Consider the following 14,185-nt stretch of genomic DNA (forward strand, 5'->3'; position numbering starts at 1 on the left):
GCTGTTTTTGCACTTTCATCAGCAAAAATTTGCAGCCCTCCAACTCTTGGAACAAAGGGCTATCAGGATGAACACATGGGCGCTGAATGGAACAGTCTCCACTGTGCCCTTGATTCAAACAATTCAACTAATGCTTCTGGAAGCCCAAAGACAGGCTGTGGATTTACTGCACAGAAATTGTTCACATGCAGCTCAGACCAGTGCTTTTTCAGAGGAGTAAAAAAAAGCTGGGGTGGGATGAGAGACGGCGATTGGAATCTGCATGTTGTTGTTGTTGTTTAGTCGTTTAGTCATGTCCGACTCTTCTTGACCCCATGGACCAGAGCACGCCAGGCACTCCTGTTTTCCACTGCCTCTCGCAGTTTGGTCAAACTCATGCTGGTAGCTTCAAGAACACTGTCCAACCATCCTGTCCTCTGTCGTCCCCTTCTCCTTGTGCCCTCCATCTTTCCCAGCATCACGGTCTTTTCCAGGGATTCTCTTCTCATGAGGTGGCCAAAGTATTGGAGCCTCGGCTTCAGGATCTGTCCTTCCAGTGAGCACTCAGAGGTGATTTCCTTAAGAATGGATAGGTTTGATCTTCTTGCAGTCCATGGGACTCTCAAGAGTCTCCTCCAGCACCATAATTCAAAAGCATCAATTCTTCGGCGATCAGCCTTCTTTATGGTCCAGCTCTCACTTCCATACATCACTACTGGGAAAACCATAGCTTTAACTATACGGACCTTTCCATCCAACCACTTCAGTGAATTGTTTTTAAGAAACCACATGCCTCTGGAAAGCTCACAGTTCAGACGTAAGAGCGATGCATTTAGAGAGACAACTGAAATCTGCAATAAAAGGTAGGATCCTGTTCAGGATCCCAGCCAGCCACAAACATTACTACTACTGTATTTCTTCATTCTGAGATCGCCGTTAATCCTCTGGTGCACAACTGCTTCTCTTACAGTTTAATTGGCGCAAAGGAATCCTTTATGGTACACAGTTTATCTGAATTAACTAACTCAAACTCACATATAAGAAAAGATGGCCACAATGGTCCGCCTCTATAGGAAAAAGCATGCAGATCTAGAGAGCCTTCTGATTGGGCAAGGCTGATAGGTTTTTGGTCTCATCTGGCACTTGGCCATGAGGTCTGCTGCTCAGCAATCAAGAAATGCAGAAAGAGCCCCACACCAATCCTGTAACCAAATGCCCTCCATTGGTATTGGTCAGAGCCTGTTTGTTCCTCTGCCATTGGTATATCACATGCATAATGGTCTCAATTCAAATGACCAGTTCCAAGTACATGCTGCATTGTTGCAATGTGTATTAGTCACTTGGCTTCATCAGGCTAATTCTCAGGAGCAAAGTAAAGTTTCTCATAGAATCATCAAGTTGTAGAGTTGGAAGGACCAATCCTGACAATGCAGGAATCACAACTTCACCAGTCTAACAAAATACATTCTAGCATGCACAAATGCAAATAGAGCAAAGTAAAGCATGGTACAAACAAACAGTGTTTGCATATCTCATAGGTGCAGGTGGGCAGTCGCCATCAAATCAGACTCAGTGCTGCCATCTTTGTTCTCTCTTGTTATGGGCTCTTACCTGCTTCCCAACTCATCTAGACCCTGTTCTAATAGAGTGAACCCCATTGCAGAACAGGTCCTCAGCTCACCTGTCTGACTTCTTTTCAGCCTCAATTAGCTGTGTCAAGGGATGCTGGAGTATTCCATCAGCCACAATTCACATGCTCGCCCGATTTCATAAACGGAAATCATGCAAGCGAATGTGAGTGGTATTGGCTAATATGTTTGTGTCCATGAATGTTACATAAATAATTACAGTATTTTCTGCCCAGTTCTTAACATTTCCCTTCCATTTAAATGCCTTGCTGATTTTTCTGTAGTAAATCACATTCATTCTGGCTGTAGAGGAGGTTTTAGCAGAAGCTGAACTGTAGTAGAACGGAAACAGCTTTGATTGCCTTCAACACAGGACAGGATGGAAATCAGTGCCTCCTTACACCAGGCTGTGCCTCTACTTAGCCCTACCTCCCCCAGATATGTAAAGCCATCACCCCCACCCCAGCCAAGCTGACTAAAGGCCCCCAAAGAGCTGGACTTGGCCTGGAAATGAAACAAAAACCTTGGATACCACTGAAGTTCAAATATAGAACAAGTTTTATTATTCCACATGTCCCAAAATACATCTTAGCAAGGGAGTCGGTTCAGATCTCAAATTATACGCTGTTTATTCCCACTGGAAACCTAACGCCAAGTCCTTTTCCTTAAATCAACAACAAAAAGTCTTGGCTCTCATCCTTGTAATATAACTCTTGTTATATTATTTTCTTATCAAAACAGGAAGGGGAGAGAGTGAAGTTAAAGACTTTTTTCATTTGCAGGAATCCTTTGCTGTGCAAAAGCAACCAACAAAAACGATCACGGCACAATGTACTTTGGCCAGGTTTCTTAAGCAGCGAGAGAGCTGTAATTGTGGATAGGCACCCGCAGTTCAAAATACAACATGGATTATACACAGACTCAAACAGCCAAACCACCAAAGGCACAAGCCTTTCTTCAGCTATCTTGTTGTACAAGGCAGATGCTGATTTTATCAATGTTTCCTTTTCTGGAAGGGTTTTGGGCACCAGCCAGGATCTTGGAGGAGGGGGGCTTAATTTGGTATTTGCTCAGCTTCTGGTACAGACTGATGGGGGGCGGGGAGCAAAGATTGAAGGAGAGTTTTCTTTGGGTCTTTGTGGCTTTTTTTGGCTTTTAACTGAAGGTGGTTTCCCCCCCCCTTTTTTTGAATTCGGCTATATTAAACAAGCAAGGGAGAAAATGCGAAGTCACACGAGAAAAGAAAAATATAAGTAATACCATGTTGGTTAGGGAGATTAGGATCCTCCAATCCCAACCTGGCAGATCAAAGGCATTTATCAGCACCTTTGAAGTGGCTCAGGACTAGATTTCTAAAGCAGTCAGTTCTTCGGAGTAGCAAAAAATGAAAGATATAGAAACAACCAAAGATTGCCTAGTCCACCCTCCTGATTAAAAGTGAAATGATTCACAACTACTGTCACAGACTGGTTGGATGCAGGGGAATGGTAGGAGGAACCAACTAGGGGACCCCCAAGGGAAGAAGACTTAGAGCCTGGAGTTTGGTGGTGGGACAACAGTGAGTAGTCAGAGGGAGAAGAGGGAGAAGTCTGGGAAGAGGAGGTGCCCTAAGCTAAAGAGGTAACAGGGCTTAGTGAGGAGAGAGAGTCTGTGACAGAGAGCAGTGCAGACTCAGAGGCAGAAGCTGAAACAGGATAGTGGGATGAGGAAGGCCAAGAGACAGAGATGTGTCGGGCTGGTGCAGAGTCCCGGGTGTCTCCCCTGCCTGCTGCGACAAGCCCCCCTTCTTGATGTTCTCCCAGAACCAGAAAAGGCATGAAGAAGAAGGAGCAGATCCAGGCACACCGGCACAGTCTCAGATTGCCTGGAGAAAAACTAGAAGAGGAGGGTACTTAGGTAGCTGTGGGAAGGCAGGGACTTTCAGTCTTCGCAATTATCTCTACCGAAGAAGAGTTTATGTGCTCAGTAGGCTTAGCACTTCTTTGAAGATCCTGTTTTCTAATAAAGAGTTAACGTCAACCACTCTGTGTGATTTACTGCTGGCTCGCTCCTGACAACTACCAGGTCCAAACTCAGATTAGACTATGCAGATGAAATAAGTGTGTTTATTAATTAAAATTATCTCCTGACCTTCCTCCCAAAGGAGCACAAGGCGGCAAATACATAAGGGGTAAAACAATAAGGCAAGCAGTGATGATGGGGTTATTTTGCAGACAGTTTGAGACCTCTGGAGTTACTCTGGTAATTCCTGACTATTGAACTGATTCCTTTTTGTTGTAGTTCTGGCTGCTGTAGTTGCTGAAAGTATATAATTATAAGAATATTTTTATTATTTATACCCCGCCCATCTGGCTGGGTTTCCCCAGTCACTCTGGGTGGCTTAGAGAATATATAAAAACATAATAAAACACCAAGCATTAAAAACTTCCTGATACAGGGCTGCCTGTCCCATCTGGACATTTAAACTATTGTTATTTATGGATCTGAATGTTTTATGTGTATCATGAACCACTCTGAGATTCATAAATGTGCATCTGAAGAGTGGTTTATCAGTTTTTAAGATAAAAAGAAATGGGATATGACTACAGATCTACAGAATGTGTACATCGGGTTATGCAAACATAAGAGCCAAGAGTTTGCACTTCACCCTTGCCCTGTATCACCTGGAATAAGTGACTCTGCTACGATTACACTGCGGTTGTTGGTGTTAGCAAAGTCACTTACATAACACAGGAGTCTAGAGACAAAAGAAATCCTGATGGCATTTTACAGAGGAAACTGAGCCCCCCAAAAACGTATAAAGGTAAAGGTAAAGGTACCCCTGCCCGTACGGGCCAGTCTTGACAGACTCTGGGGTTGTGCGCCCATCTCACTTAAGAGGCCAGGGGCCAGCGCTGTCCGGAGACACTTCCGGGTCACGTGGCCAGCGTGACATCGCTGCTCTGGCCAGAGCCAGAGCCGCACACGGAAACGCCGTTTACCTTCCCGCTGGTAAGCGGTCCCTATTTATCTACTTGCACCCGGAGGTGCTTTCGAACTGCTAGGTTGGCAGGCGCTGGGACCGAGCAGCGGGAGCGCACCCCGCCGCAGGGATTCGAACCGCCGACCTTTCGATCGGCAAGCCCTAGGCGCTGAGGCTTTAACCCACAGCACCACCTGCGTCCCCCAAAAACGTATAGTTTGAGGATAAAGAAACAGAGAGGGGCAGGTCTCATCAGGGGCAGGGTTAGGTCCAACTTAACATTCACCAGAAAACTCCCTCACAGCAGCACACAGCAGCACAGCCAATCAGAGCACTTCCTGTCTCAGCCAATGGCTGGTTGCCAAGTAATACCTCCACCATTACCCTGGGTTGCTGACTTTAATTTGTCAGCATCCATCTGTCTCAAGAGACAATGGAGTGTGCCTCCAGGGGTGAGGTCAAATTGGAACAGAGTTTTCCTTCAAGACGGGCTACCTTACCAGGTTGGCAAGCCCCGTCTGCCCCTCGCTTCCTTCTACAGCACATGAAACCACCTTCTTGACTGTTGGACCTGCTATTGATCATATCCACTCAATCTGCTGGAGCCTGTCTTTGCATGACAGGGAAGTCCCTAACTCATTGAAGGTTTGAGATGCGCTGGTTACCCTCACCTGGTTAAGCCCAGCCAGTCAAAGCTGTTCCTGGAGTGTGGCTGCTGTCACATGCTGACAGTTTCCAGGAGCCACAGATGAGAGCTGAGTGCAGGGTGAGGACCAAATGAGGACAAACTACCCCAGGAGAAGCATGATGCATCGCCCACCAGAGGTACCCCCCTCTCCTGACACCCCATAAACAGTGACAACAGATGTCAGGGAACTGCCATCAGCTCAGAGGCAAGAGGTGGAAGGGCAGTTGTGTTACAGGGAGCCTCCGAAGATCTTGCAAAGGGAAGCCCCGCCTCCAGTGGGGAAGGGGCGCAGGGATCAGAAGGTGCTAGGGAGACCCTCAACACTGAGCCTGAGCAAAGCAGAGGGGAGGCAAGTCCCCCTTTGCCAATGCCCACTTTGCGCAGTAGGTTTGCACGCAGAGAGGGGAGGAGAAGGGTGGAGACACACAACTGTTATGCTGGGGAAGGTATAAGGACCGCCCACTCCCAGATTCTGCTAGCGACTGAGCAGACATGGACTTGTGACGCTCTGCACTGTAAATAGTTTGTACAGATAATAAAGCCTGAAAAAGACAAGTTGGAGTCTTGCCTGTTTTGCTCTCGAGCAACAACATCAGCACCGGACAATGGAATTAACCCTTAAGTTGCCAATTGCCGCTGCAGCTCCAACAGTTGCTCCAAGCACCTTCCACACACAAAAATGAAGCAGCCGCAGAAATCTGGTTGCCTTGAATTTTCTACCGATGCTTCTTCTGCAACACTTCACAAAGTCTTTCCCCACTACATAAGGAATATGGAATGGTGGGGAGGGGAGACGCTGAATTGCTGAGGAGAGGTAGAGATAACGTTACCCAACCTATTTCTCCATCTGAAACAAAGACGACCCTATTTTTAAAATGCATTCAATCCAGTTACAAGGAATGGGATTCTTATGAAAGAGGAAATTGTTAGCAGTGTCAAATCCTGCAGTTTGCATGGTGGATAACAGCCAAATGGAATACGGACATTTTTTAAAAGCCAGGAGAGTATTTGAAGATGGCAAAACCCAAACTCATCTGAATACAATGAAACTGACTGGGCTGGGGGGGGGGGAGAGGAGAAGGAAATAATTCCACTTCTGTCGCTGCCTACTAAAGGCACTGTGGTGTCTTCAGTTACGAGACGACCAACACAGATGTAAGACATCACCCTCCTGTTTTAGCAAGGTGCTGAAACACAGTAAATAATCTTGATGGCTATTAAAATAATGAGATTCTGTGCCAGGGATGTTGCAACTCCAGATGTGAAGGTCATTCCTGACACTTAATAAATAATAGAAACTGTATTGCCTTCTGCCTCCTTTTAATCTTACAATAAAAAGAGGAGGACTGTCAAATGTCACCTCTTATTTTCTTCATCTGCGCCATCTGCACGCCTCTTTTTAGCCACACGCTCCCCCTTCGGAGGAGGAAGCAGAGAAGGGAGATGATGGATGTGTTGAGCACTTCCAGAGCGATTTCAAATGGTTCCCCCCCCTCCAGAAATAACCTGCTGGGGGAAATTTTGTATCTTGAAAACAAGGTACAATTATTTTAAAAAATAAAATAAAATAAAATAAATGCCTAGAAGCTCCACTTCACACACAACCTCGACATTAGTGTGCCATTGGCTGGTGTTTGGACTTGTAATTGATGGACGGAAATTTGAACAGGAAAGAACACTGAGACAAGATCACATCGTAAAACGCACGATAAGTACCTTGGCTTCGTGGGATGTATCATAAATGGGATCCTCATAACAGAGGGTCCTGGTTGCGCTCGGGACCCAAGAGCTCACCTGACAGGGTTGAAATGGGGGGGGGGACAGGAAGTCGTGGGCATTCCCCTGGGATCATGCCAGGCTGTTTTAGCCAATAGCTAGTAGGTGGCGTGATCCCAGGGGCTTTAAAAGCAGCAGTGTGATACAAGTGGGGCACTTGTATTTGCATGGCTGAACACCCTCCCACCCTCCCTAGTTTAGGTAGAATCGCTTGGCCTTGCTTTGGTTTGCGTCGCCTGTTTTGGAACAGGGGCTGGGTAGGATTTTTTTCCATTTGGCAGATTGGCTTTTAGCCATTTGGTTTTCGCCTAACCCTTAGCAAATCATCACGACTTGTAAGGTGGCGGTTAGGCATTGGCTCAGTTGAATTGTGGGGAGGGGAGGTGCGGCCATCACCTGCCCCTCCAGGAATTGGGTATTCCGTTAAAGGAATCTGGGGGCCCTGGATCTCATCCGAAGTCCGCTTGAGGGGCTAGGGCCATGCCCGGACCACAGGAACCCCGGGGTGAGCTTAGGTTGGTCCTCATCGACCTTGCTCCCTCGTTTGGTTTACCTCATTGGACGATCACCCTGAGAGGTGGAGTCAGTTATAGTGGGGAGTCAATGCCTAAGCCAATACCGCTCACGTGGTTGCATTTCAATAAAGTTGTGGCCAAAATCTGCCCAAAATCTTAAACTAACATAAGTGTCTGTGTGTATTTATTTTGGGGGTGGGTCTTGGGGCCTCGAGACACAAATGCAGGAGATCAACGGGGTGGGGGCTGTGATAAGATCACACTGTTAAGGGCAAAAAGTGGATGCAATCAGGCTCCTCAGATATGTCTCTGCACCTTACATTTAACACTGTATTATGCCATCTTAACAGTCCTGGTATAATACTGTTTTCTGCCAAAGAAACCTGGTATCTTGGAAGACATTAGATCAGACTGATACAGGGCACTGGTCCTCAAGGGTATGGCAAATAGCCTTTCCGGGGGGGGGGGGAATGACCACAAATGAAAAGTATTCAAAGGGCAGACCACAAAAGACTTTCCTTTTTGCCAAACTGTATTATTTTATTTCCTTTACAGACAAGGAGGCACACGGTAGGCGAGTTCTTTGGATATATGCTAAGGCACTTGGATGGCTGTGAAAATTGACCTCTAGTCCAGGAAAGTTTTGTTTTGTTTTGTTTTGACTTTGCATCTGAGATTTCTCTTACATTCCTGCACAGGAACACATTTAAAAAGATTCACAGTATGGGTTGAGATGCAATGTTGCTTGCAAATAACTATCCACCAAGCTACCTGGCAAGAGTGTTGAATTTTTCAGAAGAAAGGGAGGGGGAAGCTTCTAACCCAAGACAAGCTTTTTTTTTCATATGCTTATGTGATCTCTTTTGAAGTGCATCCAGAAAACATCTACTATATTTAAATTTGCAAAATCACTGTGATGACATTAGACAGCATTAAGCAAAAATAAAAAAATCCTAATTATGTCTTGAAGCGATAGGAAGTATAGATCTTCTAAAATATTTTGTTGTGGGTAGCAGGAGAGCAAGTAGAAAATAACTGCATTTCTTCTTTGCATTCTTCCTCCAAAATGTGGCACTCAGCTGCATACTTATTTCCGTGCCCAAATGTGCAGCATCCCATGATAGCTAAAATCCAGCCACACGTGCAGATCTTAACACAGTTCCATTTAAGTTTAGAGCAATTTTCCAGACTCTAGATTGGGGTAGCCATTGAGGTGCTCTCCAGATGTTGTGGACTACAACTCCCATCACTCCTAGCCATTGACCACACTGTCTGGGACTGATGGGAGTTGTAGTCCACAACATCTGGAGGTCGTCTCTCCCCACCCCATGGGTTGACCCTGCTCTAGGTACTGATGCCGCCTACAGACTTTCAAGAAAAAGGCTCCTGCTCTGGTGCCATAGACTTTTCCAGTTTGTTTGTTTTTAGGTTTTAGGTTTCTTTGCACCATGCAGATTGTTTCTTTCTGCAGTCAGCCTGTGAATGCTTGCAAACTTTTGCAAAGTTGAGTTACACATATGGCAGGTCTGCCAAAAGGTAGTGCCTCAATCTTTGTTGTGCTTCCTCAACATAGATAATCATTTGTGTATCTTTTTGCAGATTTGTTCCAACTGTTTCCTGTGCCGTTCACATTGAAATATTCCACACCACCATGATTTTGAACTTTCTTTTCTTTCGGAGACTCTCTGGTCCAGTACACTGCTGTGGCTTCCATTGTAGGGTGCTTCAGTTCTGCAAATTCCAATGGTCTTTTCCAAGTTTCAATTGGCTTCCACATATTTTAACTTCTGAATCCCTGATAACTAATTACTATTTGATTCCTGATAAGTGCGCCTGCGAGTCTTATAAAACTGCATGTCTGTTTTAACATCCTTAAGGCTGCAATCCTCAACAGACTTTGTAGGGCGTAAGCCTCTGGACAGTGGAGGACTTACACCTAAGTAGCACTGTTTAGCTGCAATTCTATGCACACTTACTCGGGAGTAGAGATATAGAGAGACATCAGTTTCCATTTTGACCTATGCCGTGCTGTTTCTGTTCTGCTGCAGATCGATTTCCAACGAAAACTATGTTATTCCACGATGTAGCAGATCTTTACGTATTTATTCCACACCATTCATTTCAAAACAAAGGAGATGCAATGCAAACCAGAGAAGGTGATCTATCACTTACATACCATTTGCGGACCAAAAACAACAACAACAACAACAACAACAACAACAACAACAACAGGGATTTCAAATTGTAATCACTGGATTGATGTCCACTCAACATGGGACAAATAAATGAATACCAGCAATTTCTGCTCCTGCTTCCATTTCCATCAGTATACTCCAACATCCTTACTTGTGAGCAAGCTTAATTTACTTCTTTGCCAACATGCATAGTGATGTGTTGCAAGATCTACCACAAAAGACTCAACAATTTCCTTCTTATGTTGTGCTCTCATGCAAAACACACCTCTTCCCAAAATTTCATTAACAGGCACTAGCTATGAGACTGTGCATATCACAGTCTCATAGCTAGTGATAATCTTCATTCAGTTGCACCTGCAAGCCATTCTAGTGCCTCTGACCACACTATGGTCTTTATAACATTGAGCCAATTGTTCTCTGTCCGGTTTACCTCGCCGGGTTATTGAAAAGCTAGCACACGTTAAGGAGAAATATTATCTTCCCCATTCAGTCCAATTCTCTCTCTTCCACTAATATTCTGGACCCTACACAATTTTGTGAGATACAGAAGCCTTTTCTTCGCAAAGACTGATTTACAGTGCTGCTGTATAAAATGAGGCAGCAATAAAATAAGCAGGGTGTGTGGTGCGGGGGGGGGGGAGAGAAGGTGATAAGCAAGTCTCGGATAATGTATTTCTTTGGCTGAATGTCAGCATTATGGAATATTATCAACTCGAAAGGAAACAGCCAAGTCTTGATAACACACAAACCAATCAACACAGAATAGAGGTGGTTCATTCTTCCAAAGTCCACCCATCCCCCAAAAGAAACACAATCACATGGTCTTTTTATTAAGGAATTATGAAAAACAGAAGCAGTATGATACAACTTCAAGCAGCCAAATAATTCTGGTAGTTGTCGTTCATTAAGGGTGCTTAAAATTCTTAGGAGACCACGATTTCCTCCACCACCTGAGCTGCAATTCTCATAATGGTTTAACTGTCAATCCATCTTTCCCAGGGAACTTTGGGAATTGTAGGAATGTAAACAGGGGAATAGGGGCCTCCTAATGAATCTTAGCACCCGAAACAAATCACAGCTCCCAGAATCCTTAGGGAGAATCCATGACTATTTAAAGTAGTAGTAGAAGAAGAAGAGTTTGGATTTGATATCCCGGCGCTGTGGGTAAAAGCCTCAGCACCTAGGGCTTGCCGATCGAAAGGTCGGCGGTTCGAATCCCTGCGGCGGGGTGCGCTCCCGCTGCTCGGTCCCAGCGCCTGCCAACCTTGCAGTTCGAAAGCACCTCCGGGTGCAAGTAGATAAATAGGGACCGCTTACCAGCGGGAAGGTAAACGGCGTTTCCGTGTGCGGCTCTGGCTCGCCAGAGCAGCGATGTCACGCTGGCCACGTGACCCGGAAGTGTCTCCGGACAGCGCTGGCCCCCGGCCTCTTGAGTGAGATGGGCGCACAACCCCAGAGTCTGTCAAGACTGGCCCCTACGGGCAGGGGTACCTTTACCTTTACCTTTTTTATCACTACCCAAAGGAGTCTCAAAGCAGCTATCAATCTCCTTTCCCTTCCTCCCCCACAACAAACACTCTGTGAGGTGAGTGGGGCTGAGAGACTTCAGAGAAGTGTGACTAGCCCAAGGTCACCCAGCAGCTGCATGTGGAGGAGCAAGGAATCGAACCCAGTTCACCAGAATATGAGTCCACCGCTCTTAACCCCTACACCACACTACACACACACACACACACACACACACACACACACACACACAGTGGTATCATAGTGCTTTAAATGTATGCTGTGAATGTGATGTAAGATTTTATTTTATACCCCTCTTTTAGGGTGGACCCCTCAAAAACACTATCCATTTCTAGGTGCCCTGAGCCTCCCAGCAAGGGCGGGAATTGTCATTCACCTGTACTCATGTCACTGAATTCAGTTTCTGGGAGGCAACACTTCTCCCCCAGCAAATACAACCATTGCATGTGTGTAAGGTAAAAGGTAAAGGTACCCCTGCCCGTACGGGCCAGTCTTGACAGACTCTGGGGTTGTGCGCCCATCTCACTTAAGAGGCCAGGGGCCAGCGCTGTCCGGAGACACTTCCGGGTCACGTGGCCAGCGTGACATCGCTGCTCTGGCGAGCCAGAGCCGCACACGGAAACGCCGTTTACCTTCCCGTCGGTAAGCGGTCCCTATTTATCTACTTGCACCCGGAGGTGCTTTCGAACTGCTAGGTTGGCAGGCGCTGGGACCGAGCAGCGGGAGCGCACCCCGCCGCAGGGATTCGAACCGCCGACCTTTCGATCGGCAAGCCCTAGGCGCTGAGGCTTTAACCCACAGCACCACCTGCGTCCCACATTGCATGTGTGTAGAGATGGACAAATTGTGGCTACTAGCTGTGATGGCCACGTTCTGCCTCTATGGTCAGAGGCTTTATGCTTCCGAACAGTAGTTGCTGGAGACCACAAGAGGGGAGAGTGCTGTTGTGCTTAGGTCCTGCTTCCGGGCTCCCCATGTTCTCCACATTCCCACACCTGTTGGCAAATTTTGCTTGGAAAAAGACCTTGTGAAAATTCGTAAGCAATTTTACTGTGAATTTCATCCAGCATGTACATTTCTGCACGGGCTAATATACACTCCCCCACAAAAAAAGCATTGCATTTTTGTATGTTATTTTCATACGGATATATGTGTTTTTATGAACACTTTGCCCTAATGCATGCATTAGCTGGTTAACTGTGTTGCAAAATTCAGCAGAGGGTGAATTTTGGAAGATTGCTGCATTTCTGAAAACATTCTTCTGGGAAATGGCAACTAGGGAAGGTAAAGTTAAAGAGACACCTGACCATTAGGTCCAGTCGTGGCCGACTCTGGGGTTGCGGCGTTCATCTCGCTTTATTGGCTGAGGGAGCCGGCGTACAGCTTCCGGGTCATGTAGCCAGCATAATAATAACAATAATAATAATAATAATAATAATAATAATAATAATAATAATAATAATAATAATTTATTATTTATACCCCGCCCATCTGGCTGGGCTTTCCCAGCATGACTAAGCCGCTTCTGGTGAACCAGAGCAGCGCACGGAAATGCTGTTTACCTCCCCGCTGGAGCGGTACCTATTTATCTACTTGCACTTTGTGCTTTTGAACTGCTAGGTTGGCAGGAGCAGGGACCGAGCAACGGGAGCTCACCCTGTCATGGGGATTCAAACCGCCAACCTATTGATCGGCAAGTCCTAGGCTCTGTGGTTTAACCCACAGTGCCACCCGCATCCCTGGCAACTAGGTACATCTGCATAATAGTGTAAAATGAACCCAATTCCCTCCCCCACCTCATCCCTACCTTGAATACAAATCTGGCTCAGCACTGTGATCCATCTCCAAGGACCAGCTTCAAGCCCCATTCTCTTCCCCCATCACTGGCAATACTGAACTAAATGAGTCAATGGAGTGACATAATATATTGCAGGTTTTTTATTTAAAAAAAAATAACAATACAGAGATCTAAGTTTGTTTAAAACTTGGCAAAAGGTTGGATTTATCAACAACGAGTGTTTTCCTACACCCACAGAAACCCGTTCTTCACAGAAATATTTAGGTGACAAAAAGGCCAGTCTGATGAATATTTACTGCTTTCCCACCTCCTTTATTTAAAATGCTGTTTTCATAGTAAGGATATTCATGGGTTATCTGCAAAAGGGTTGATGTAATAAAGAAGTGGGGAGATAATCAAATCATTGTTCATAAAGAGATTATGGAGCCATGGGAAGGCCACTGAGGCAGCCCGACCAGAAGCTCAGGGTTTGCAGGGCTGCTGAGGGAATACAGAATATACAAGATCAAAATTATAACAAAGGAATTTCAGAAGGTGATAGCCAGATGGCTGGTGAAGCCATATATATATATATAGAGAGAGAGAGAGAAAGTTTTGAAAAAGTCATCAAGTTCAACCCCTTGCAACACCCAAACTATAATTACTTTTCAAAGTACCACATCCCACAGAGAATTGGCCTTTCAGTGTTCAAATAAGGATCTGTTGTGAGAAGCAGTGGCCACCACTGGCTCCTGTGGGAGAGAGTTCCACCGTCTACAGTATGTGCTGCATACTGTATTTCCTTGCATCTGTCCTGAAGAGGGAGAGCAGGGGCCTTGAAGGTGCCCATCAAACTGGTCCAGTGTACTTTTGTATGTTGTATTCACTGTCATATGCATTTTTAAGACCTACATTGGCTCCAAGTATGTTTCCGAGCATAATTCAAAGTCTTGGTGTTGACCTTTAAAGCCCTAAACAGCCTCAGCCCAGTATACCTGAAGGAGCGTCTCCACCCCCATTGTTCTGCCCGGATGCTGAGGTCCAGCGCCAAGGGCCTTCTGGTGGTTCCCTCACTGTGAGAAGCGAAGTTACAGGGAACCAAACAGAGGGCACTGCTGCCTCAAAACGAAGATCCATT

The 14,185-nt window shown here is 45.8% G+C and overlaps 1 protein-coding gene across 9 annotated transcripts in view; it reads right to left on the reverse strand.

Moving 5' to 3' along the window:
- ARVCF (ARVCF delta catenin family member) overlaps nt 1-14,185 on the reverse strand; it is a 331,955-nt gene that overhangs the window by 286,441 nt on the left and 31,329 nt on the right. The window lies entirely within an intron of this gene.

This window comes from Podarcis cretensis, assembly GCF_951804945.1.
Source record: "Podarcis cretensis genome assembly, chromosome: 16".
NCBI classification, from domain to species: Eukaryota; Metazoa; Chordata; class Lepidosauria; order Squamata; family Lacertidae; genus Podarcis; species Podarcis cretensis.